A 23,751-nucleotide genomic window follows, 5' to 3' on the forward strand; every position below is an offset into this window, starting at 1 on the left:
GGTCGATCATGTGGAGCCTCACTCTCAACTAGTCATATGGAAAGATCCTAGCCTACTCCGTATCCCTGATTCCACTGCTAAACTTTTAAAAGGAAATTCTGAAGGATACACAAGTTTTCTTCCAAATCAAGAGGACAATGTGTTTTGGGCCCCGACATATGATGGAAATTATTCAGTCAATGTAGGGTCAATTGCACTCAGCAAAGTGGTGGATATTAGGATGAAAAGGACAGCATTTTTGTTTTGCTAGAATGATTGACATTGCCTAAAGCTGGCTGTTTCTCATGGCTTGCCCTAAGAAAGAGACCGTTGACTAGTGACAGGCTAGAAAAATTTAATATTGCCAAAATATTTAAGTGCTTGCTTTTTCAGCAATATATTGATGATTCGGATTATCTGTTGCTTCAATGTGATTTTGTACAGCTGTGTTGGAAGTTTGATTCGAGAATGTTGAACTTTTCTATGTCACTTCTGTGGGACCTCTTAGAGTCTTGGCTAAATCTGTACTCAAATTACCTCTTTGCCTCTATATGGAAATGCTCACCATCTATCATTGTTTGGGCAATTTGGTGGGAAAGAAATAAGCACCTTTTTAGACAATCCTACTCTTCAGTAGATGTTTTTGTTGTAAACATTGAAAATTCAATTTTAGAGTTGATTTTAGTTAATATTAAGAATAACTCTTCATGCATCTTCTTTTCCAATTGAAATGATTCTATGCTTAAGGGATGGAAATTTATATTCAAAATAACTGGCATATTCTCTGGAACCAAATACCCATTAATTTCACATGACATATCTGTTCTTCTAAAAATCTAAACACTTCTTTCACTGCTGCTCGAAGATATGGAAGATTTTCTACTTCTGCCTCCTCCATTCTTCTTTCCACACCCACAACATAATCCAGCTCTGCTTGAGCTTTTTTCATTATTGCTGCCATTGTCCACTCAATTGTTACTGAAGCTGTGTCGATCCCTCCAATAAACATTAACTGACAAAACAAATATTTGGCGAGTGTAAAATTATTGCTATACTATTAAATGGAAATAGATTCCTGATTTGTCAGCGCAGATTTCCTTTTCTAGTTTTCTATTATTTAATATTTCAAAACTGAATGATATAAATATAGTAAACTTGATGATCTATGCTTTTGACTTGTTGAAGTTTCTTATCAAATTATATGTTCTAGCTACTAAGCTAGTCATCAACTCTTCTCCAACTGTGTCCTGGTGATATACAGTTTAAAGTTTTATCGTCCACAAGTAGGAAACAAAATTGATATGGGATAAATTGGAATACGTTCTTGGTTAAATAGTCTTTTTTATTTTGTAACGCTGCAAATAAATTGGAATAATTTTGTTTAAAATAGTGGTTCTTGGTTACAAATAAATAGTAATAATTTGTGGAAAAATAAGAGCTTCTATTTGTTGAGGCAACAATTCTTAATAGGTGGAAAAATTGGGGATTGGAAATTGTTACACAACTTATCCTCTTGTTTTTATTACCTATCAATCTTGTATTTGTCGTAGGCTATTGCAATTACTCATTCTTAACCAATGATTACTATTTTGTAGAAGTATTTTTGTTTTTATTTTAACTTTTGAATTTTGTTAATGTTTATATGTGAGATTTTAAAGCAATACTGTATTATACAAGAAGTATTTTAGATACACACATATAATTTTTCAATTCAAACAAAATATTAATATAGTTATAATAGTCCATCTAAAAATATTACTCAGATATTATACTATACAGGAATGTTAATTAAATGATATTAAATATTTTTATTATGATTAACTCAATTTTTTTCTTATAATTATTAAATTTATTTTTATTACTCTATTTGATTACACTATACTGCAAATAAAATCAGATGTCACACTTGTTTTATATTTATATTTATATTCTATTGAATTAAAACCACCAACTTCTATTTCATTTTTGGAATTTTGATAATCATTCTTAAACTGGACCACAAAATTCATAGAACCATGGCTCCTTATCTGAAAATATTTATGTAAGGTCTACTAAAATATTTTAAGAAGCCCCAAGATGTGATGTAAAGACCTAAGATAGTTTATAGATAACCTAAATAATCCAAAGATTGCAATATTAGTCTTTTGTTATTTCAGAATTGAATGTGAATTTTTTACATAGATATAGAGAATTATACTCCATGATCTATCATATTCAAGATACAAGAATACATAAAAGTAAAGAAGAAAATAAGAAATATGCACTCTTCTTTATACATTATTTCAACCCAATAATAAAATGTGATATTAAAATGCTTACACCCACTTAAAAAAGCATTATTTTGCACTTGAGATTTTCCTATAGATCAAACTATTATAACGAATATGGTTTACTATCATTAGTGCTTTGATGTTCTCTAGAGCAAGTTGTGTGTCATCTTCTCTCAAATCCAACAGTGCATCAAGAAAATCCTTCACTTCATTACTGTTGAGCTATAAACCAACTCTTTGTGTTAGTCTCTCCTCAATGAGTATATTGCACATCTTATCAAAGTGGTGGGCCAAACTGTTGGCTTAACCATTTAGTACTTGAAGATCAAATCTCGCTAGAAAAGGAATAAAGTCGAATAAATTAGGAAGCCCTAACCACTCGAGACCTTCTCGTACCATGTGTTGGAATATTAATTACAGTTGGTCATTTCTCCCTAGAGCCAAACACCCACCTACCACCTAATGACCAACAAAACAGATAGAAACATAAATGCGGTGGGTGAGTTTTAAAATTTAGAAATGAGGGGGAAAATATTTTGCAATTATAAAAAAGGTAATGTTCTATTCCATTCGACCTGTAGAGTAGACAGTGAGAAAAAGAGCACATTAGAAGTTGTAGAGAAGGAAGAAGAGAGAAGTGATCCGCAGATCCAGACGTCAGAGTACAGAGAAAAGGAAGTTCATTTCATGCCTGTAGTTGCATGTGTTTCTTCTCTGATCATTCTGTAAGTTGAATGTTTTATTGTTTCATTCATCTTGTTGAAGCAGTGATTGCTCCAGGCGTTACTGTATGCAGCCATTAGAGCTGCAAGTTTAAAGTTTCTAAGTATTGAAGTTGTTCAAGTTTTACCAGTTTAGGGTTTTCTAGTTGAAGCCAAATGCTCCCAGATTTTGTAATAGTTTGAATCTATGTTGAATAGTAAGCAAGCAGGCATACGTGATTCTATTACTTCTCATTCATTACATTTGTGAAATTTATTGTTGAGTATTTCAAGCTTTGGGTCTTTGGTTTTAATGGTGGAAATATTTACGTCATAAGTTTGCACTCGGTATTGTCTTTGGCAGAAGTCATTCTCTGCAGTGGCTAGTGTGTTCACTTGGTAATCACATTGTCTACCAAGTTCACTCGGTAATCACACCCTGCAATGTCTATCGAGTTCTTCATTTACCGAGTTGATTATTCATCTATCGACCTCACTCAATATCTAGTGTTTACCGAGTTGCCCTTTCATTTATCGAGCTCGCTCAGTAACCTCTCCTGCCACTCAATTTCTTAATGTTTACCGAGCAAAACTACCACTCGGCAATAGTATTTGCCTAGTAGATTTTTAGGTTTAGGGTTGTGAGTTTTTTGATGTTGTATTAATATTTCTCACATGGTATCAGAGATTTGAGGCCCCACATCCATAGTGAGTTAGGGAAAAAAGTTTTTTCTCTAGGATATTTATAATGGTAGGAGATGCAGGAAAGATATGGCAGCAACCACCACCCTTCAATGGACAAAATTATGATACATGGGCAAAGAAAATGAAAACCATTATGATAGAAAATGATTTGTGGAATTTTATAGTTAATGGATTCAATGAAGTAACTGATCCAACTCAGTATGCTACCCTCACAAATGCATAGAAGACTCATTTGAAAGAGTCAAGGAGGAAAGATGTAAAGGCATTAAGTCTTATTGAAGCAGCAATGATAGAGATGGTATTCCCAAAGATTGCATCAGAAAATTATGCAAAGGAAGCATGGGATATCCTTGAGACAAACTTCAAGGGGACTAATAAAGTCCACACAGTAAAGCTACAGAATATAAGGAGGGAGTTTGAGAACCTTTAGATGAAGGAAAATGAATCAGTTGTAGATTTTAGTTCAAGGACCTCCAATGTAATTAACCAACCAAAATCAAGTGGAGAAGACTATCAAGAGCAGAGGATAGTGGAAAAGATATTGAGGAGTTTACCTGATAAATATGACAATTTGGTCATGACCATAGAAGAGGCAAAAGACCTCACTGTTTTGACAATGGATGAGTTGATGGGTACTCTTTAAACCCATGAGCATAGGATCAATAGATCTACATCTTCTACTTCCCAAGAGAAAGCATTCAAGGCTCAGTTAAATCCAAGAGGAAGAAAAGGCTCAGCCAAAAACTCCAGAGGTAGACGCTGAGGTAATGATGGACAAAGGAATGCTACAATAGAAAGCTTAGGAAGAGCAGATAGAGCAAGTAGCTCACAAAATACTTCAAGAGGAGGTAAGAAAAATTACAACTCAAATAGGAGTAATGTAGAATGCTACTACTATCATAAATATGAGCATTATGTAAATGAATGTTGGAAGAAGCAAAAAGATCAGTCAGGACAAGCAAATATGGCTAACGTGAATATGGGAAGTGAAAACACTGCCTTCATCATGTGTAATGTTGGTGAAGAAGGAAGCCCTGAGGTTTGGTACCTCGACAGTTGATGTAGCAACCACATGAGTGGTAATGAAACCCTATTTTCATTCATTGACAACAGTTTCAAATTAGAAATTAAGATGGTTAACAATGGAACCCTACCAGTTGTAGGCAAAGGATCTATTATGGTCCGCACCAAGAAAGGTGAGAAAAGGGAAATACAAAATGTGTATTTTGCCCCCATATGAAGCATAATTTGATGAGCATTGGTCAACTCATTCAAAATGGATACAAAGTGCTGATGGAGAATGACAGGTGTATCATTCAAGAAAAGGATGGGAGCAAGAACTTACTTGCAGCAGTTCAAATGACAAAGAACAGAATGTTTCCCTCAAGGATAGAGACATGTTTCTCATCTCAAGTTGGTGCTGCACCTCCCACACAATCAGCTCTAAGGAGTGTGATTGAAGAACCCTCACGGCTATGGCACGTCAGGTATGGTCATCTTGGCTATGCTGGTTTAAATTTGTTATCAAATAAAAGAATGGTAGAAGGTTTTCCATGTATAGGAAATTCATGTGACAAGTGTGAGGCTTGTATTTTGGGTAAGCAACATAAGCTTCCCTTTAATTCTAGACATTCTAGGTGGGCTAGATATCCATTAGAGTTAGTGCATACTGACCTAGTCAGTCCTATGCAAGTTACTTCCATTGGGGGGAGTACTTATTTCATGACATTCATTAGTGATTTCAGTCATAGGACATGGGTGTATTTCCTAAAGAATAAATCTGAAGCATTTGATAAATTTGTAGAATTTAAAGCCCAGGCTGAAAGAGAATGTGGACATTATATCAAGGTCCTAAGATCAGATAGAGGAGGGGAGTATACCTCCAATTCTTTTGTAAATTTTTGCAGGAAACATGGCATAAAGAAAGAGCTCATAGCCATCTATACACCATAGCAGAATGGAGTGGCTGAAAGAAAGAACAGGACCATTGTTGAAATGGAAAGGAGCATGATAAAAGAGAAAGGTCTCCCAACTTAATTTTGGGGAGAGGCTGTGGCAACAATAGTTTACCTAATTAATAGGTTTCCTACAAAGGCAGTCCATGATAGAATTCCAATGGAAGCATGGTCATGAGGAAGATGGAAAGTTGAACACCTAAGGGTGTTTAGATGTGTTGCATATGCACATATGCCTAAAGAGAAAAGGCAAAAATTGGATGACAAACATGTGAAGTGCATCTTCACAGGTTATAGCTCAGAATCAAAGGCATACATATTGTATAACCCATTGAACAACAAGATGACTCTTTCAAGAGATGTGGAATTTCTTGAAAATCAATCTTGGTATGGTTCAATTGACGAGTCACCGAGCACTTCAAGTAAAGTGCCAATTATGAGTGAAGAGGATGTTGATGAATAGCAAGAAGAAGGAGCAAATAGAAGAAAAGGAAAATAGCCTCAGTCATTATTGAGCTCCTCTAGGCATGACCGAGTGTCAGGGCCAAGTAGCAGTAGTGAAGATTCTAACCCCACACTCTCCTCCCTATTACCAAGAAAGACCAAGAGTCTTAGGGAGATATACCAAGATGAAAGGTATGAAGATTATGATGAGAGTGTTAATTTTGCATTATTTTCTCATAGTGATCCAATATATTTTGAAGAAGCTATTAAGCAGAAGAAATGGTGTAAGGCCATGGATGAGGAAATAGATGCTATAGAAAGAAATGAGACATGGGAGCTAAGTGATTTTCCTGTCAAGAAGCAAGTGATTGGAGTGAAATGGGTCTATAAGACCAAATGCAATGCTGAAGGCAAGATTGATAGGCATAAGGCAAGGCTGGTAGTCAAGGGCTACAAATAGCAATATGGAAGAGACTATGATGAGACTTATGCCCCTGTTGCAAGAATGGAAATCGTGCATATTGTCATAGCAATTGCAGCTCAGCAAAATGGAAGGTATACCAAATGGATGTGAAGTCTGCCTTCTTAAATGGTGTATTGAAAGAAAAAGTGTATGTGGAGTAGCCACCTGGTTATGAGGTAGCAGGTGAAGAGAACAAAGTATATAGATTATGGGCTCAAACAAGCTCCAAAGGCATGGTACAATAGGATTGACTCATATTTGATGAGCAACAGCTTTAGCAAAAGCAATGGTGAACCTACTCTCTACATCAAGGCAGAAAATGGTAATGTGTTGATTGTTGTTTTGTATGTAGATGATTTGATTTTTTCTAGAAATGACAAGGCTATAATTGTTGAGTTCAAAGAGGCCATGAAAAATGAATTTGAAATGATAGACTTAGGTCTCTTGAAATACTTTCTAGGCATAGAAGTAAAACAAATGCATGATTGCATCTTCATCTCTCAAGAAAAATATGCAACATAGATCTTGGAGAGATTCAAAATGCAGAGTGGTAAGGCAGCCCCCACACCAATAACAGTAGGTCTGAAGTTGAGCAAGGAAGACTCTAGCAAGAGAGTGGATCCAACACTATACAAGAGTATGGTTGGAAGTCTGATGTATTTGACTGTAACTCAGCCAGACCTAATGCATGCAGTAAGTTTGATTTCCAGATTTATGGAAACATGAAAGGATTCCCATTTGGAAAGTGGGAAAGATGATCCTAAGGTATGTGAAAGGTACCAAGGGATTTGAAATTTTGTATGCTGCAAATGATGATTTCAAGTTGGTGGGTTACATTGATAGTGATTAGTCTAGAAGTATAGATGATAGGAAGAACACTTCCAGATACATGTTTCATATGGGATCGGGTGCAATTTCATGGGCATCCAAAAAGAAACCTTTTGTTACTCAGTCTACAGATGAGGCTGAATACATAGCAGCAAATGCAATAGCATGTCAAGCTATTTGGTTAAGAAGGATTTTTGAATGATTTGAATGACAAGCAAGAGGATGGAACCATAATTTATTTTGACAACATCTCATCTATTGCATTTTCCAAGAATCTAGTCTTCCATGGGAGAAGCAAACATATAGAGATCAGATAGCACTTCATTAGGGAGTTGGTGGACAATGGGGATATCAAAATGGAATTTTGTAAGTTTGAGCAGCAGCTATCAGACATTTTTACCAAGCCATTAGGCATTGGAACTTTTGTACACCTAAGAGAGTGTCTTGGTGTAGTTGATTTGGATAAGTCGTGAGATCCTTTTTTTTGGCTTGAGATAAAGGGGGAGTGTTGGAATATTAATTGCAGTTGGTCATTTCTCCCTAGAGCCAAACGCCCAACAACCACCTAACAACCAGTAGAACAGACAGAAACATAAATGGGATGGGTGAGTTTTCAAATTTAGAAATGAGGGGGAAAATATTTTGCAAGTATAAAAAAAAGGAATGTTCTATTCCATTCAACCCATACAGTAGATAGTGAGAAGAAGAGCACATCAGAAGTTGCTGAGAAGGCAGAAGAGAGAAGTGATCAGCAGATCCAGAAGTTAGAGTGCAGGGAAAAGGAAGTTCATTTTTTGCATACAGTTGCACGTGTTTCTTCTCTAATCATTATGTAAGTTGAATTTTTTATTGTTTCATTTGTCCTATCGAAGCAGTGATTGCTCCAGGTGTTACTATATGCAGCCATTAGAGCTGCAAGTTCAAAGTTTCTAAGTATTGAAGTTTTTCAATTTTTACCAGTTTAGGCTTTTCTGGTTGAAGCCGAATGCTCCCAAATTTTGTAATAGTTTGAATCTAAGTTGAATAGTAAGCAAGCAGGCATATGTGATTCCATTACTTCTCGTTCATTGCATTTGTGAAATTTATTGTTGAGTATTTCAAGCTTTGGGTCTCTGGTTTTAATGGTGGAAATATTCACGTCATAAGTCTACACTCGGTATTGTCTTTGGTAGAAGTCATTCTCTGTAGTGGCTACCAAGTTCACTCGGTAATCAAATTGTCTAAGGAGTTCACTCAGTAATCACACCATGTAGTGTCTATCGAGTTCTTCATTTATCGAGTTAATTATTCATCTACTGACCTCACTTGGTATCTAGTGTTTACCGAGTCGCCCTTTCATTTACGGAGCTCACTCAGTAACCTCTCCTACCACTCAATTTCGTAATGTTTACTAAGAAAAAATACCACTCAGAAATAGTATTTGCCGAGTAGATTTTTAGGTTTAGGGTTGTGAGTTTTTTGATTTTGTATTAATATTTCTCACACCATGCCCATAAACTCTGTAGCTTGTGCAGAGTCTATTTCTAATCATTTTTTGCCACAAATCATCTTACCCATTATGCTAAGAGAAATCATAAACATTCTTTCCCCTATATTGACACTATTACTAGATTTGAAATCCTCCATGATCTCATCAATAGTCCTAAACACCTCATCTCTTTGCAAATGTTGTAGGGCATCAAGCATTTTGGCACTAAAGATCTTTGTGCTGTAGATCTTTCTAAGAAAATGCCATTGAGAGCCATAAGGACTCCATATTAGACTTGTACCTTGGTAAGAAAGAGTACTTTCAGCCATATTGACTACCCTAGTTGAAATGTCATTACTCATGAGTACTTCTCTTGCCACAGATGGAGATGAAACAATAAATGTTTTTTGAACACCCAATTTGATGGTCATGAGAGGCCCACATTTTTGTTTAAGGTGGAAAAGAGATTGGTGGGGTTTGTCCCCAAATTGGAAAATGTTTCTAATGATTGATCATCTAGAAGGACTTGGATATGAAGAATTTCCATATTTTGCTAGTAACAGTTCTTCCAAATCTGGACTCTGAATATGAGAAGCTAGTTTAGATCAGATCATAGAAGTATTTGAAACATAATAGTTCTCTGTTGTGCTCTTGTATCAGTTACTATTCGATTTCCAATAGAATTCTCATAGACTGGAATTAGTCTTTGATGAGCTCGGATGGCATAGAACATGGCATTGGCAATGTATATGATGAGACCATTGACGAAAATTAGGAGATGTAAATCGTTGAATGTCAGCAACCTCACCGCTAAGAGACTCATTCTTCATATGATGCTACAAAGCTCCAAGTACATAAATATGATGCTGATAATTTGCTAACCTAGCTTCGTTGCCAGGACCAAAGGAAAAGAGAAATAGGGATGACAAGTTTCCACAAACAATATTCAGAAATAAATCAGGACAATTACTTGTTGAAGGATCAATTCCCCCAAATGAAACATGAAAGTGTGAATATTCTATCTCTAAGATATAGAGAATATACTGAAAGTTGCTGATGTTGGAGGATATATGTTAGAATATATAGTCCACAATATATGTTAGAATATATAGTCCACTCATATAACTAAGAGGGGGATCAATTATCCAACTACTATAATAAACATCAACCTTAAACAAACTTAATCTTATGAGTAATATAAATTGAAACAACAACAAGATACTTCACAATTAACATCAGATATGTTAATCAGGGAAACCCTTAATTAGAGGGAAAACTCCAATGGGGATGGTACTGATGTAGGAGCATCCTGAGATAGTTGGCTATCCTGCATGATTAAGGAATTTTGGTGGGGTTGAGTGGACCTATTTGGGTCCTGGGTAATTAATTTTGATATATTTAATAATTATTGTAAGTTTTTAAAGATGTTTGGTATTTAATTTCTATTGGAGGCTGACTTGTGGCTCTTCAAGTAGTTAATGTAAAAGATAATTAATTTATAACATACTAGGCTGAATTGTGTCTTAGATTGGTATAAGTAGGGGTTGTGGTGAAGTCTTTAGTCAGTATTCATCCATCTTAGAGAAGAAGAGGTGGTAGAGGAGTGAATTTTGAGAAAGGCTAGTAGCTAAGGCTTGGGAAACAAGGAGATTGCTTAGTGGGCTTGTGAGTACTAGTTGGATCATCCTTGGAGGTCTCTACAAAAGTGTGGATCTAGACTAGCTAGAGTTTGGATTGGATCTTGAGGGACCTTGTAGAACTATTACTTCCTTTATATTTGGTTGTAAGTGGGAAAACCTTACAGCTTGACACATTGCATGTAATTAGTTATATCTATGAATAAATTATTTTGATGTGGTTTCAAATCTTGTATTGCTGTTTATCTTCCATTGTGTGGTTATTTGCTGGGGATAGGATATCTCCTTTGGGGATTATCCTACCTTGCACTACATCAAGTGGTATTAGAGTGAAGGTTGTTCCTACATGTGTAGACTGAGTATCAAAATTGAGGTAGTTTGCACTAGGGTTTGTGAAGTAGATTTATTAGGGTTTGTGAAAATCATAGAAGATGCCTCCAAGAAGATTGGACTTTAGGGAGATTGATGATTTTAGTCATGTTGTGGAAAAAAAATCTTAGAGAAGGTCAAAGTAGATTTTAGATCTGAAATAGAGCAGGTTAAAGCTAGTTTTAGATCTGAGATAGTGTTGGTGAAGAGTGATATGATCACTGAGATCATAAGTTCTATAGATGGTATGCCTCAGCATATGGGTATCGAAGATGGTTATGAGGAAGCTTCTGAAGACTTTCAATTTGATGGATCGAGTGGTGAGGCTAGAACTGATCATGTGAAGAGACCTATGGAAAATAGCATTGGTTAGTTTGCTAGACCTGGATCTTAGTTGAAGTTGAAGCATAAGGTGGAGATTTCTAATTTCTCAAGTACTTTGAATCCTAGAAACCTGATTGATTGTATTTGTGAATTGAAAGACTACTTTGATCTTGATGATATTGAGGTTCCACTAAGAGTAAGGTTGGCACAAATTAACCTGAAGGGACATGCTACTCTTTGGTGCAAAGAACTGCAATGAGATAGAGAAGAAGAAGGTGGGTTGAAGATCACTAGATGGAGATTGGTGGTGACTAAGTTGATGGGTAAATTAATTCTTGTTGATTATGAAGTTGAGTTGTTTAAGAGGGTACAAAACCTGAAACATAAAGATAAGTCTGTGAAAGATTATACTGAGGAGATCTATAAGTTGACTATTCAATCTAGGCATAGAGAATTGTAAAAGGAATGGGTAGCTCAGTACATTAATGGTTTGAGATTCAATATTCAAGATGAGGTTGGTATGTTGAATATGTCATCAGTTAAGGATGCTTACTAGTATGGTTTGAGAGTAAAGAAGAAGCTGAAGAGGAAGAATCAAGGTAGTTCTCGAGGGAAGAAGAAGCATGACTACTCAACAAGGGCTAAACCAAGTACAAAAGATGAACCAAAACTTGTTGATCAGAAGAGAAGGATGGGTAGAGGTGATTTTAAGGGTACTTGTTTTAGATGACATGAAGAAAGATATAGATCTTATGAGTGTCTACAAAAGGATGGTGATAGGAAAGCTACTCTTGTGAATGAGATTAAAGACCATGAACCTGAGCAAGGAGAGAGTTTATTGGCTCGATGAGTATTGGTTGGTCAGAGGACATTAGATTTTTGTCAGATGACTAGTTTGTTCAAGACTCATTGTAAGTCTAGTGATAAATTCTGTAATGTGATTGTGGATGGTGATAGTACTGATAACCTTGTTGCGGAGGAGATGGTTCAAAAACTTGGTTTGAAGAGAGTGCAACATCCTTATCCTTATAGGATTGGTTGGTTGTGATGAGAGCATACTTTGGAAGTAAGGGAACAATGCCTTGTTGATTTCCAGATTGGGTAGTATAAGGCTCAAGTATTGTGTGATACTATGGACATGGACAATTGTCATATGTTTCTTGGTAGACCTTGGTAGTATGATTGCAAGGTTGTGCATGATTATGTCAAGAATGTTTGTACTATTGAGAAAGGTGGTAGGAAACATTTTGTGATTCCTTTGCAGAATGAAAAGGTTGATAGAAGGAACCTAAGTATTGGTAGCTAAATCAAGTTGGCATATTCTAAGAGGGTTAGCAATCAGTGTGAATATAGAACCTGTGGAACACCGAGGATGGAAAATTGGAAGAAGAAAAAGGCAAAGAGTGTGCAAGTTGAAGATTTTGAGGGCATATATGTGAAGAACCAGTTTGGGACTTCTATGTTGAACCTTAGAAGATGTTCTTCTAGCTACTGAGAATATATTTTTGCACTTAGAGAGTCTGATGGAAGAGCATCCTAGGATAGTTGGCTATCCTACATGATTGAGGGATTTTGGTGGGGTTGAGTGGACCTATTTGGGTCTTGAGTAGTTAATTTTAATGAATTTAATAATTATTGTAAGCCTTTAAAGGCATTTGGTATTTAATTTCTATTAGAGGCCAACATGTGGCTCTTCAAGTAGTTAATGTAAGGGATATTTAATTTGTAGCATATTGGGTTGACTTGTGGCTTGAATTGGTAGAAGTAGGGATTGTGGTCAAGTATTTATTCATTATTCATCCAACTTGGAGAAGAGGAGGTAGTGGAGAAAATTTTGAGAAAGGCTAGTAGCTAAGGCTTGGGAAATAAGGAGATTTCTTGGTGGGGTTGTGAGTTCTAGTTGGACATTCCTTGGAGGTTTCTACTTGAGTGTGGATCTAGACTAGCTAGGGTTTGGATTAGAAATAAGGGATCTTGCATAACTATTACTTGCTTTGTATTTGGCCATAATCGAGAATGCCTTAGAGCCTAACACATTGCATCTAATAAATTATATCTATGAATAAATTATTGTGACTTGGCTTCAAATCTTGCATTGTTTTTAATCTTCTATTGTGTGGTTATTTGTTGGGGGCTAGGACATCTCCTTTGGGGATTCTCCTACCTTGCAATATATCAGGTACCCACAAGATGATGTACTAATATAAATATTCTCTGTTATAGGATAGACCCTATTAGGAGACTTTGAATCACTGTTAGGAGATTCCAACGCTATTAGGAGTTGTGGTAATTTTGGTACAAGTTGTGGAAGATAACTAGACCCATTGCCTAAATAGCTTTAAGCTTAAGACTGATGAACCCACCTTCCACATGATCTCTATATTATTCCTTGTAGAATAATACAACTGAAATGTAATTCCTTCCTCCATCTCTGTCCTATGAACCAAACTTCTACTACTTTAGATCTTGTAACTAGATCTCACAATTCACATCCAATAATTGCTTGGATCGCTTACTTGTATTCAGTAAGCACTATGCTTCTTTTCACACTTCATATTTCACTTTACACATGATATTAGAAATGTTTCATAAATGAAAAATAAGGAAAACAACTTTCCTTTATACCATATCTTCATAATAATTCCTTGATTTGGCCTTGAGGCTTTCCCAATTAATTATAATACAATAATTAATTGAATTACAATTGAAATAGCACTGTCAACTTATAGTCTATACAAAAATTCACATGTGCAATACCAGGGCTTGCGCACTCACTAACATCATCACATCACTATCCTTGGTCACTATGTGACTGCATACTTATTCATTGCATTTCAAATGTAAGATAGCAATCAAACATTAGAACATTGATCTTTATTTTTTGTATAATACTCAATAAATTAGGTACAATTCTCATATGTCATTGACTTAGACTCTATGCACTTAATCATGTCATCAAGACATGGTCTCAAACATTTCCTTAATGGTGCATCACTAGATAATGAAATCATTGTCCGTACTAATAAGATCTTTAACTATTATTCTCCCAATGTTTACTAAAGCACTACTATGTTGACATCAATAACAAACATAGTCATGAATGGAACATTTTAATACTCTCATATGCTTAGGATACTCCCCCAATGTAGTATCATCAATACTTATTCTTACAATATCCCCCTTTGGGATTGATGAGAACATCTGAGTTCCAAAAATACAAAATTGTACTTTGTTTCTACTACTACTATTGTCAACTTCTCAAATCCTCTTCATCAATCTAGAATCCTTTGGATTCTAGAATTGGCATAAACTATTCACATGCTAAAAAATATCAGCAACACAAGTGCATATCCTCCTTCTGGATAGACATCAATTGTTCACTTCACACTAAGAATTCATAATACATTAGATGCACATCAGGTAGATACTCCTACTACTTTAAATGAATCTTTCTAAATTTCCCTAAAGAGATATCTATTCCTAATTCATACTTATGAGTTCTTCTCCCCCATTTCTTAGGATATTTTTTTCATGCAACTTCTCCCATTTACATCAATGTCAGTGGCCTCAAACAAATACAAAAATACCAATTGTTATAACTCCTTCTTCGACTCTTAAATCAGCTTGAGTGTCCAAAGATATTTTTCAAAACCAAATATCAAATACCAAGATTTCTTGATGAATCTATACACAATAGACACTCCCCCATAAAGGAAGCATCAACATTTAGTCCAATAAAAAAATAGTGCTCTGTACCACTAGACTAATGCACTCTCTACATCATCTATTCAAAAGTAGGAAGGGGCATAATCCCAAGCATACCTCTTATCAAAACTATCTTTAGGAAAAGGTTTCATAAATATATATGCAATCTAATCCTTAGTACTTTCATACTCTAATCTGATCTCCTTTTCTACTACCTTCTCCCTCAAAATATAATTCTTGATATATATAGGCTTCATCTTAGAATGCAATATAGGATTCTTAGAAAGACTCACTATACTTTTATTATCATAGTAAATGATAATAGGTTCTGTAGACTCAATTCCAATATCATTCAATATCTGCTTCATCCACATAACTTGATTGTAGTTATTTTTTGCTAAAACATATTCTACCTTAGCTGTACACTATGTAATATAGTATTGCTTCTTACTTAGCCATGAAGGGAATCTTCCTCCAAGAAAGAATGCAAAACCACTGGTGTTGCTTTTTTCATCCATACTACCTGCTCAATTTGCATTAGTATATGCACACAAAGTACACTTGATACCAAATCCCATAACCAGATGTTCCTTTCAAAATCTAAATATCTTCTGCACTGCTGCATACCAATATTTTTTAGGATCATCTTGAAATCTAGCTACAATCCCAATTGCATTTTCTATATTTGATCTAGTGTGAGTTAGATATTGCAATCCTCCAATCATAGATCTTTACTTCATTTTCTCAATTATAGGAGTCTCATATTTGATAGACAACTTATGACCAGTTATCATGGGTTTACCAATTGGTTTACAACTCTATAATCCAAATATTTTCAACAAGTCTTTTAGGTACTTAGCTTGTGAAATGAATATACCACCACTATTCTACACAATCTGTAATCCTAGGAAAAACTTCATTTCTACTTCATGATCATTTCAAACTCATGTTTCATCTCTTCAACAAAATTATCATTTTCTTTATCATTTCCTCCAAATATTATGTCATCTGAAAATATTACAATGATAAATAAATCATTATCAACCTCTCTCAAATACATATTATGATATGTTGTACCTTTAATAAAACCAAGTTTTATTAAAAACCTGTCCAACCTTGCATACTAGGTTCTAGGCACTTGCTTCAATCCATATAATACTTTCTTTAGTCTACATACTATCTTTGTTTCTTGTGTCAAAGGGAATCCATTAGGCTACTCAATGTAGACTTCTTGTCCAAGTTTTCTATTAAGAAATGATGAGTTGACATCCATTTGATAGAACTTGAACTTCTTACTCATTGTACTATCTAAGAACACCTTTATTGCTTCCATTATGGCTACAAGTGCATATGTTTCCTCATAGTCTATGCCTTCTTTTTGTGAGTAACCTTTGCAAACAAGTCTAGCCTTCTTTCTCACAACTTCTCATTGTTCATTCATCTAATTCATGAATAACCACTTGGTTCCTATCACATTCTTGTCTTTAGCTGGTTTAGGAACTAACTCCTATGTCTCATTCTTTTCAATCTGATCCAACTCTTCCTTCATTTCTTGAATAAAATGATCATATTTACAAGCTTTATCTGTGCTTTTAGGTTTCACTTGAGAAATTAGAGACAATTCGTCATTCACTCTTTTCCTTATCATCACACCTTTATCTTTACTCCCAGTTATTTCTCTGGAGGGTGATTCTTTGTCATATTTATGTTGGAGGTAGGAGTTGACATTTCAAATCTTATCCCACCTCTACGATCAGACCTCAACTCTTCTCTATGCTCAATAGATAGCATATCATTCTAAATGTCCTTGTTAGTCTGAAAGAAAATTTCAGTATTATGTCTAATAATTCCAAAATTATCATGTTCATCATCTAGATTTTAATCTACCATCTTTTCTTAAGTACTAAGCTTTTCATGAATTCTTACATTTACACATTCAACTATTGTCTTAGTTCTATAGTTGAAATATCTATATGCCTTTCTCTTTAATGAGTTTCCAAGAAACATGCCTTCGTCACTTCTATGATTGAACTTACCAATGTCATCATCTCTCTCAGTGTGACATTTTCTCCCAAATATTCTAAAATATTTGAATGATTGTGAATGCTCAAACCATAACTCATAAGGTTTTTTTCTCATACCTTGTCTAATATACACTATGTTTATAGTGTATACTATTATGTTAATTGCTTCTGTCAAAAATGTCTTTGAGACATCATTTCTCAAATAAAATCACTCTAGCTGCTTTTGCTACTGATTTATTTTATCTCTTAACAATCCAATTTTTCTCAAGTGTTCTAGGTGAGATAGATGTCTTTTGATTTCATTCTCTTCACAAAATATGTTAAGCTCTCTAGAGGTAAACTCTCCTCTATCTGATCTCAAACATTTAATCTTAACACCAAATTCATTCTCAACTCTATTCTAAAATATCTTAAACTTTTCAAAAGATTCATATTTCTCTTTAATAAATTTTGCTCACATGATTCTATTGAAATCACCAACAAAAATCATAAAGTACCTTTCACCATAGAATCCTCCTATTCTTGAAGGACCACTTATATCGATGTGAATGATTTCCAACTTGTCTATGGTAGTGAAATTCTTGCTAAGAAAAGAGACTTTCTTCTACTTATCCAAAATACATTCTTTGCACACAATATTATTAGGATTTGTTATCTTAGGCAAGTCTCTGTCTACAATTGTACTACTAGAACTTGCTATATTATCAAATTTTATATGACAAAATGTCCTATGCCATAACCAACTATTGTCAACTTTTGCAACTAAATATATCATTTTAGTAGGATTCAATTGAAATACATTACTTTTAGATCTAGTTCCAATTCTAATCATTTAAACATCCTTATCCTTGATAATGTACAGGTCTTCTCTGTGAACTAAAATTGATATCCCTTGTCCACCAACTTTTCAACACTCAAAGAAATATGTTTCAATTCATTAACAAAATAAACATTTTTAGTGTTAGTCCATCCATCTAAAGTAATGGATCCAATCCCTATAGTATAACAGGCTGAATTTTTACAAGCTCTAACAATACCTCCATCATACTTTTGGACCTTGATAAATTTATTCATATCACTAGTCATGTGATGTGAACAACCACTATCAATTATCCAATTAGACTTCTTTTCAACCTAGGAAACTAAAGCTCTTCTATTTTTTCTATCTAGATCATCTTCCTTGATAATAAAAAATCCTAATTCATTATCACTTTCACTCTAACCTCTTTCATTAAATTCTTCATCCTCATTAGCATACAAGTGATTCCAATCTCTATCTCTTCTAGACTTAAACTTTCCCTTATACTTTTTCTCTCTTTTAGGACATTTAGATGCATAATGACCAAATTCATCACAAGTCCAATGTTTAAAGATTTTATTACCATATTTCTCTCTTCTTACTGGAAGGGATATACGTTCCTCAATTTTCTTGTCTTCATTAGATTTGGTACTACTAGAAAATTTCCTCTTGTGCTTACATGCCTTGACAAATTAGGTCAATTGCTCAGGGACTAAAAGTTGGCTCAACTTTGGCTAGATCTCTAGATTATCTCAGTTCTACTTTTGTGGACTTTAATCTTCCAAGAAATGTTTCCTTTGTGAAATATTTAGTGCAAGGAATTAGTAGCTAAATCATTTGAGCTATTTTCTTGAATGGTGGAGTCAATCTTTTCAAACACTTCCATATAACTTCATCATCTTCTCTAGTTCTACTAAGAGACCAAATTCTTGCAAGAATATTTGATATCTTATCAACATAATTTATCATAGAATCATCTTCCATCATCTTAGCACCTTCAAATGCACATGCTAGAATGTCTTTATGGGAAGAGTACTTTTGAGAGGAGGGGGGGCGAGGGGGGTGGGGTGTTGCGGGGGTGAATCAGAAGTATTAACGTTTAACCTTTTCACACCCTTAATGACATGTGAACAAAATTAACATGCATATAAACATTTAAATAACAATAAAAACTAAACATGCAACACCACATAACACATGAGATTTTGGTTACCTGGAAACCCTCCAGGAATAAGAAGGTAAAATTGGGGTGGGGATGACACCCACAAAATTTACTACAGCAAAAGAGTTCAACCACTTCCGATGGTTTTCCCTGTTAAAGGCCTACCTTGTTAAAGGCTTTACACACTGTCAAATGTGACATGTTGAAAGGATTTACAAACACTTTACATGAAGTGTGACCCTGTTAAAGGATTTACAAAAAGGCTATTAAATCCACCTAACTTAATAGAACTTTCATGACCTTCTCCAAAGGTTCTCCTATCCTTCTCCTAACAATCTTCCAACCTAGTTGCTAAGCTAACCTATCTCAATAGGATTTCAACTTTCTAATACAATTATGAGAGAGTATTAAAACAATACACCTGATTGAATGCAATCACTTATTACGTGTCTTAGGCACTTGATCTACTCTTCTTTCACTGATCTCTACTAGATTTGATCTTTTGAATGTGTCCCCTGTTCTGTTCTGATCAACTTGATATGTAAGTGCTATCCTTTCCACTTAATCTCTGACACCTATGTTTTGCAACAACCTTAGTATTTAGCTTTGCTTCTTCTTCTTTTAATAACTTGTTCTATGGTGTTTTGACTTCATTATAAGGATTAGTGGATAGTCATGCATCCTTGAATGAAGTGTTCTAGCTCAAATCCTTAGTTGTCACCTACTAGTTGCATGTTGTCTCAATTTATCTATTTGGTTGCATGTTGATTGCATAGGTGGATGAAAGGTTTTTTTTTTTATCTCCTTATCATGTCATGAGTCATGCATAACCATTTCACATCTTGGTTTGTGATGGTACAAACTCTTATGTTGATCCTACATTGCTTGGCACATATAGTCTTACTGATGCTCAACACATATTGTTCCTGGATTGCTCGACATCAAATGTAATTCTTTCTTTTCTCGACATCTATTAAAATCTATAATGCTCATCACATGATGTCTTATTGAATAGCTTGACATACACTTGTTCTTGAATCACTCGACACTTGAATACTTCTAAGTCACTTGGAACCTATTACAATTCCTATTACTTGGTACATACTACATTGTAACTTGCTCAACACCAACCATGACTGAACACTGTCTATGGCTTGGCACTAACTACAATTCTGATTCGACATACACTAGGTACTCAAAAATTATACAAAAATGGTTAAGTGTATTGACACTCATTTGTCAATCCTAATTATTTGATCAACAAGCTTCCCCTTTGACATGAGTGTCAAAAACACTTATCTAATCATTCATGATCTAATCCTTATGAGTACATTCTTTACTTGCTTGGTTTACATGCAAAATTGCAAAAAAAAATATTGTAAGTACCTTATGACTCCCCCTAAGTTGTTTATGCCTTTTCATGTCATGACTTTGATGTTTTGTGCCATTATTCCTAATCTTCTTTGTCCTTTGTCCTATTCTTGACCTATTCCTACATTCTGAACTTGTATGTTGTTTCTGATCTGTGAAATGTACTTGTTTCCATATGATTACCAAAATTTTGTATCTTCACTTCACTCCTTAATTACTTGTCTTCCCTTTTTCTATTTACAATCATTCAACTTTATTCTAAAAATGAATGAATGAATAGAATGAAAGAATGTAATCAAAATTTGTCAAAATTTGGGTAATTACCCATAGCATGTACAATACTTATTACTCCCCCTTGCTTTATTCTTCTTTATTCTCCCCCTTTTTGACACTTATGTCAAATGGTCTTATAGGGTGATGCCATGCTTGGCCAAAAATGTCTTTTTTTCCTCAAGGAGTATCTTTAGAGTTGCATCCAAATTATTCAATGTAATATCCAGTGATTTATGTTGGATTGCAAGCTCTACTGCAAGATCTGCTAGTCCTTCATGAGTAGAAAGAATGGGGTCTTTCTTCAGGACTATCTCTACGTATATCTTCTCCTTGTGTAATACTTGTAAATGGGGTGTAATGGAGGACTATATTTGCATCAATTTAGCCTTTATAGTGGTGTCCTCTACTATTAGGACAACTAATTCTCACTGAGTATGAAGTGTCTAAGAAAAATGATTCTCACTCTGAGCTGGATTGGTTGGCAACTACATCCTAGAAAATCTTTAAATTTCTCTCTAAGCTCAATATCTTCTAACTTGTTTCTTATGTGAAGTTGGAAAAATCATACAACTTGGTGTAAAGGGAGAAGATATTCCCTAATACAACCTTGACTCTGTCTAATTTCTTAACCAGGTCAACTTGTCCCAAGATAATGTCATTAGAGATCTTTTTATTGACCTTGGCTTGGAACTTCTTTTCTGACCATTCCATAAGTTTTGCATTTTTATCATGGTCTTCATTATTCACTTGGTCAACTATATCTAATAGTTGCTCAAGAATTGGCCTTTTTGCATTTGAAGGTTGTAGGCTGAAGGCATTCATGAATATATATTTTATTTCATTCATTTCTTTCTTATATTTATACTCTTTCCTCATTGCCTCTTGTCTCCTTGTTTTGTCCAATGCACTTTGTATTTCATTCATCTTTTCTTCAGTTAAAGTGCTTGAATCATAGTAGGGTATTTGTATTTCTTCATCAAGCTCAGGAATAGCATAATGAATGGTCCTGGCTACCCTAGTAGCACTCAAGCCTCGTGTCTTGACTTGTAAGGTCAACATGTTAGTTCTCGGTTGCTGAAGAGATTTGGTAGGAGCACCTATTTTGGGTAATTCAACCAATGTTTGAATCATAGATTCCTCCTTATCCTATGTCTCTTCCTATTCTTCCTCTTGTTTATCTTCTTCTTTACCTATGGCTAGGGATGTACCTATTGTCTATACAGATATACTTGTATCTTCCCTTGCTACTACACTCGGCTTCTGAAGAGCTTGAGTTGCTAACTTTTGTGGAGATGGAGGTGGAAGGAGTAAAATTCCAATAGTTTGTGTGATCTTAGGTGGTTCTTGTGGTGACACCTTGACTTCCTTGAGTTTATCTACTGACTTTTGAAGCTCATCAACACTAACCAATATAGGGCTTGAGCACAATTGGGCTAGTTGTTTTGATTGGTCAAGGATCTTGGAGAGATCCTCTACAATTAATGGATTGATGTTTTAACATGAGGTGTCAGCAACATCCTTAATCTTTATGGTTTTTGCAAGTGCGATGGTGTGAGGAGGGCTAGGAGGTGGTAGTTGTGTGTCCTGCACACTCTATTCTTACTCATCTCCTTTGTTCATTTCCTCCTCCCTTTCTTCATCCTTTTTCTCTTCTATCTTCTTCTCCTCCACTCTCTTTCTCGTTTCTTCTCTAGCCTCCTTTGGCTTTGTAGCTAACTCTTCCTTATACTCTTCGTCAAAAACATCATCAATATTTTTATACTAAACTTTCCATAATCTTGTAGACTTACAACCTCTTCAATTTTATTCTATAATATAGAGAATGCTCTATATTTGGGAGTGAACCTATTGTTGTACCTTTTGATTGCATTTTCAATTTGACTTTTAGTTAAGTTAGGCAACAACCTAGCAAGTGAGGACTCCCTTATTTCCTTTTCCATCTGTAAACAAAAATGCCATTTGTCTTCTACTATTTTGTACAACTCCTTAGGCATAGATCCATCCAATTATGGAGGTGTATGTTTATATTCTACCATCATTGCATAGATCCCTCCCTCTATTTTATTTTTCTCATCCTTTGAGAGCTTATTAAAATCTAAATTCTTTAATTCTTTAAAGTCAGCATTCCTAATCTTGGCATATAATTTGGCAATTGAAGACTTAGGATGACTTACCACCTTGAACTAGTTGTTATCATATGATTTAGTCCAAGTTCTTCATCAGAATCAGGCTGAGCTACATATTTCCTTCTTTTCTTTGGCTCTTTTTCAATTATTTTGGTGGATTTCTTCTTCTTTGTAGCCTCTTGTTTAGCCTTTTGAGTGGTGACCCTTCTGGTAGCTCTGCTGGTCAGCTTCTTGGGTGCAAGTTGAGCTACTTTCTTTGGTTTAGGCTGAGGAGCAAGAGGTGCCTTGGCTTTTCTTTTGATGACGTTGGCCTTGATTGGTGCTTCCTCAACTTGCTCTTCCTTGACACTTTCATCTTTCTCTTCTCCTTGGCCTTGTGTCAAATGAAGTGGCCCTTGCTCTTGCTCATCTTCACCTTGGTCATCTTCATCATCATCACTTATTTCCTTCACTCCCTCTATTATTTCTTCATCTGCTAGCTCTGCCCCAAATTTCTTTTTAATTTTCTTTACAAGCTTGTCTTTTCTCTTTATTACACAAGCTGTCTTGAGGTTTGTGATCACCCTTGATTTAACAACACCATAAGTACCAAAATGCTTTGCAACTTTGTTAGTTTCCTCTGCAAGCAATGTTGTGATGGCTATTGAATCTTGGTCTATATCTAGTTCATATCCCAATGGTTTGAGCCATCTTAATCTTGGGATGACTACTTGAACATATGTATAATCAAAGTCAACAAAAAAACAAATGTTATTGACATGTTCTTCTACTAATGAGACAGGGATCCTCATTCTTTGCTTCATGGACTTCTTGAAGTCCTCAAAATAGCTTGTCATTTGGGCATCAAAGTTCTCACCCATTTGTGTAATAAAACCATTTATCTACTCAACTATGGTTTTTTCTTGTTCCCAATTAACCTTTCCTACTAATGGAAATTCCTTCATCAAGTAGAAAAACATACAAACTAGCACTGCTCCAAACTTGCATTGAGCACCTTTTGATTTCCTTATTGCTCCAACATTTTCATTGATCTACTATACTATCAGCTCGGCAAGATCATAAGTGTGGTCCTTCTTAACAAGTTTATAGGCCACATCTACTGCTATGTAGGGTACATTGCATAACCTACTTGATGGGTAGAACTTGTG

At 35.1% G+C, this 23,751-nt stretch overlaps 1 pseudogene; it reads right to left on the reverse strand.

The window, feature by feature from the left end:
- Positions 1-602: 602 nt before the first annotated feature.
- LOC149560117 (geraniol 8-hydroxylase-like) lies at positions 603-23,394 on the reverse strand (annotated as a pseudogene).
- Between the last annotated feature and the right edge of the window lie 357 nt (positions 23,395-23,751).

This window comes from Cupressus sempervirens, chromosome 4 (assembly GCF_028749045.1).
Source record: "Cupressus sempervirens isolate cs-2001-9-10 chromosome 4, ASM2874904v1, whole genome shotgun sequence".
NCBI classification, from domain to species: Eukaryota; Viridiplantae; Streptophyta; class Pinopsida; order Cupressales; family Cupressaceae; genus Cupressus; species Cupressus sempervirens.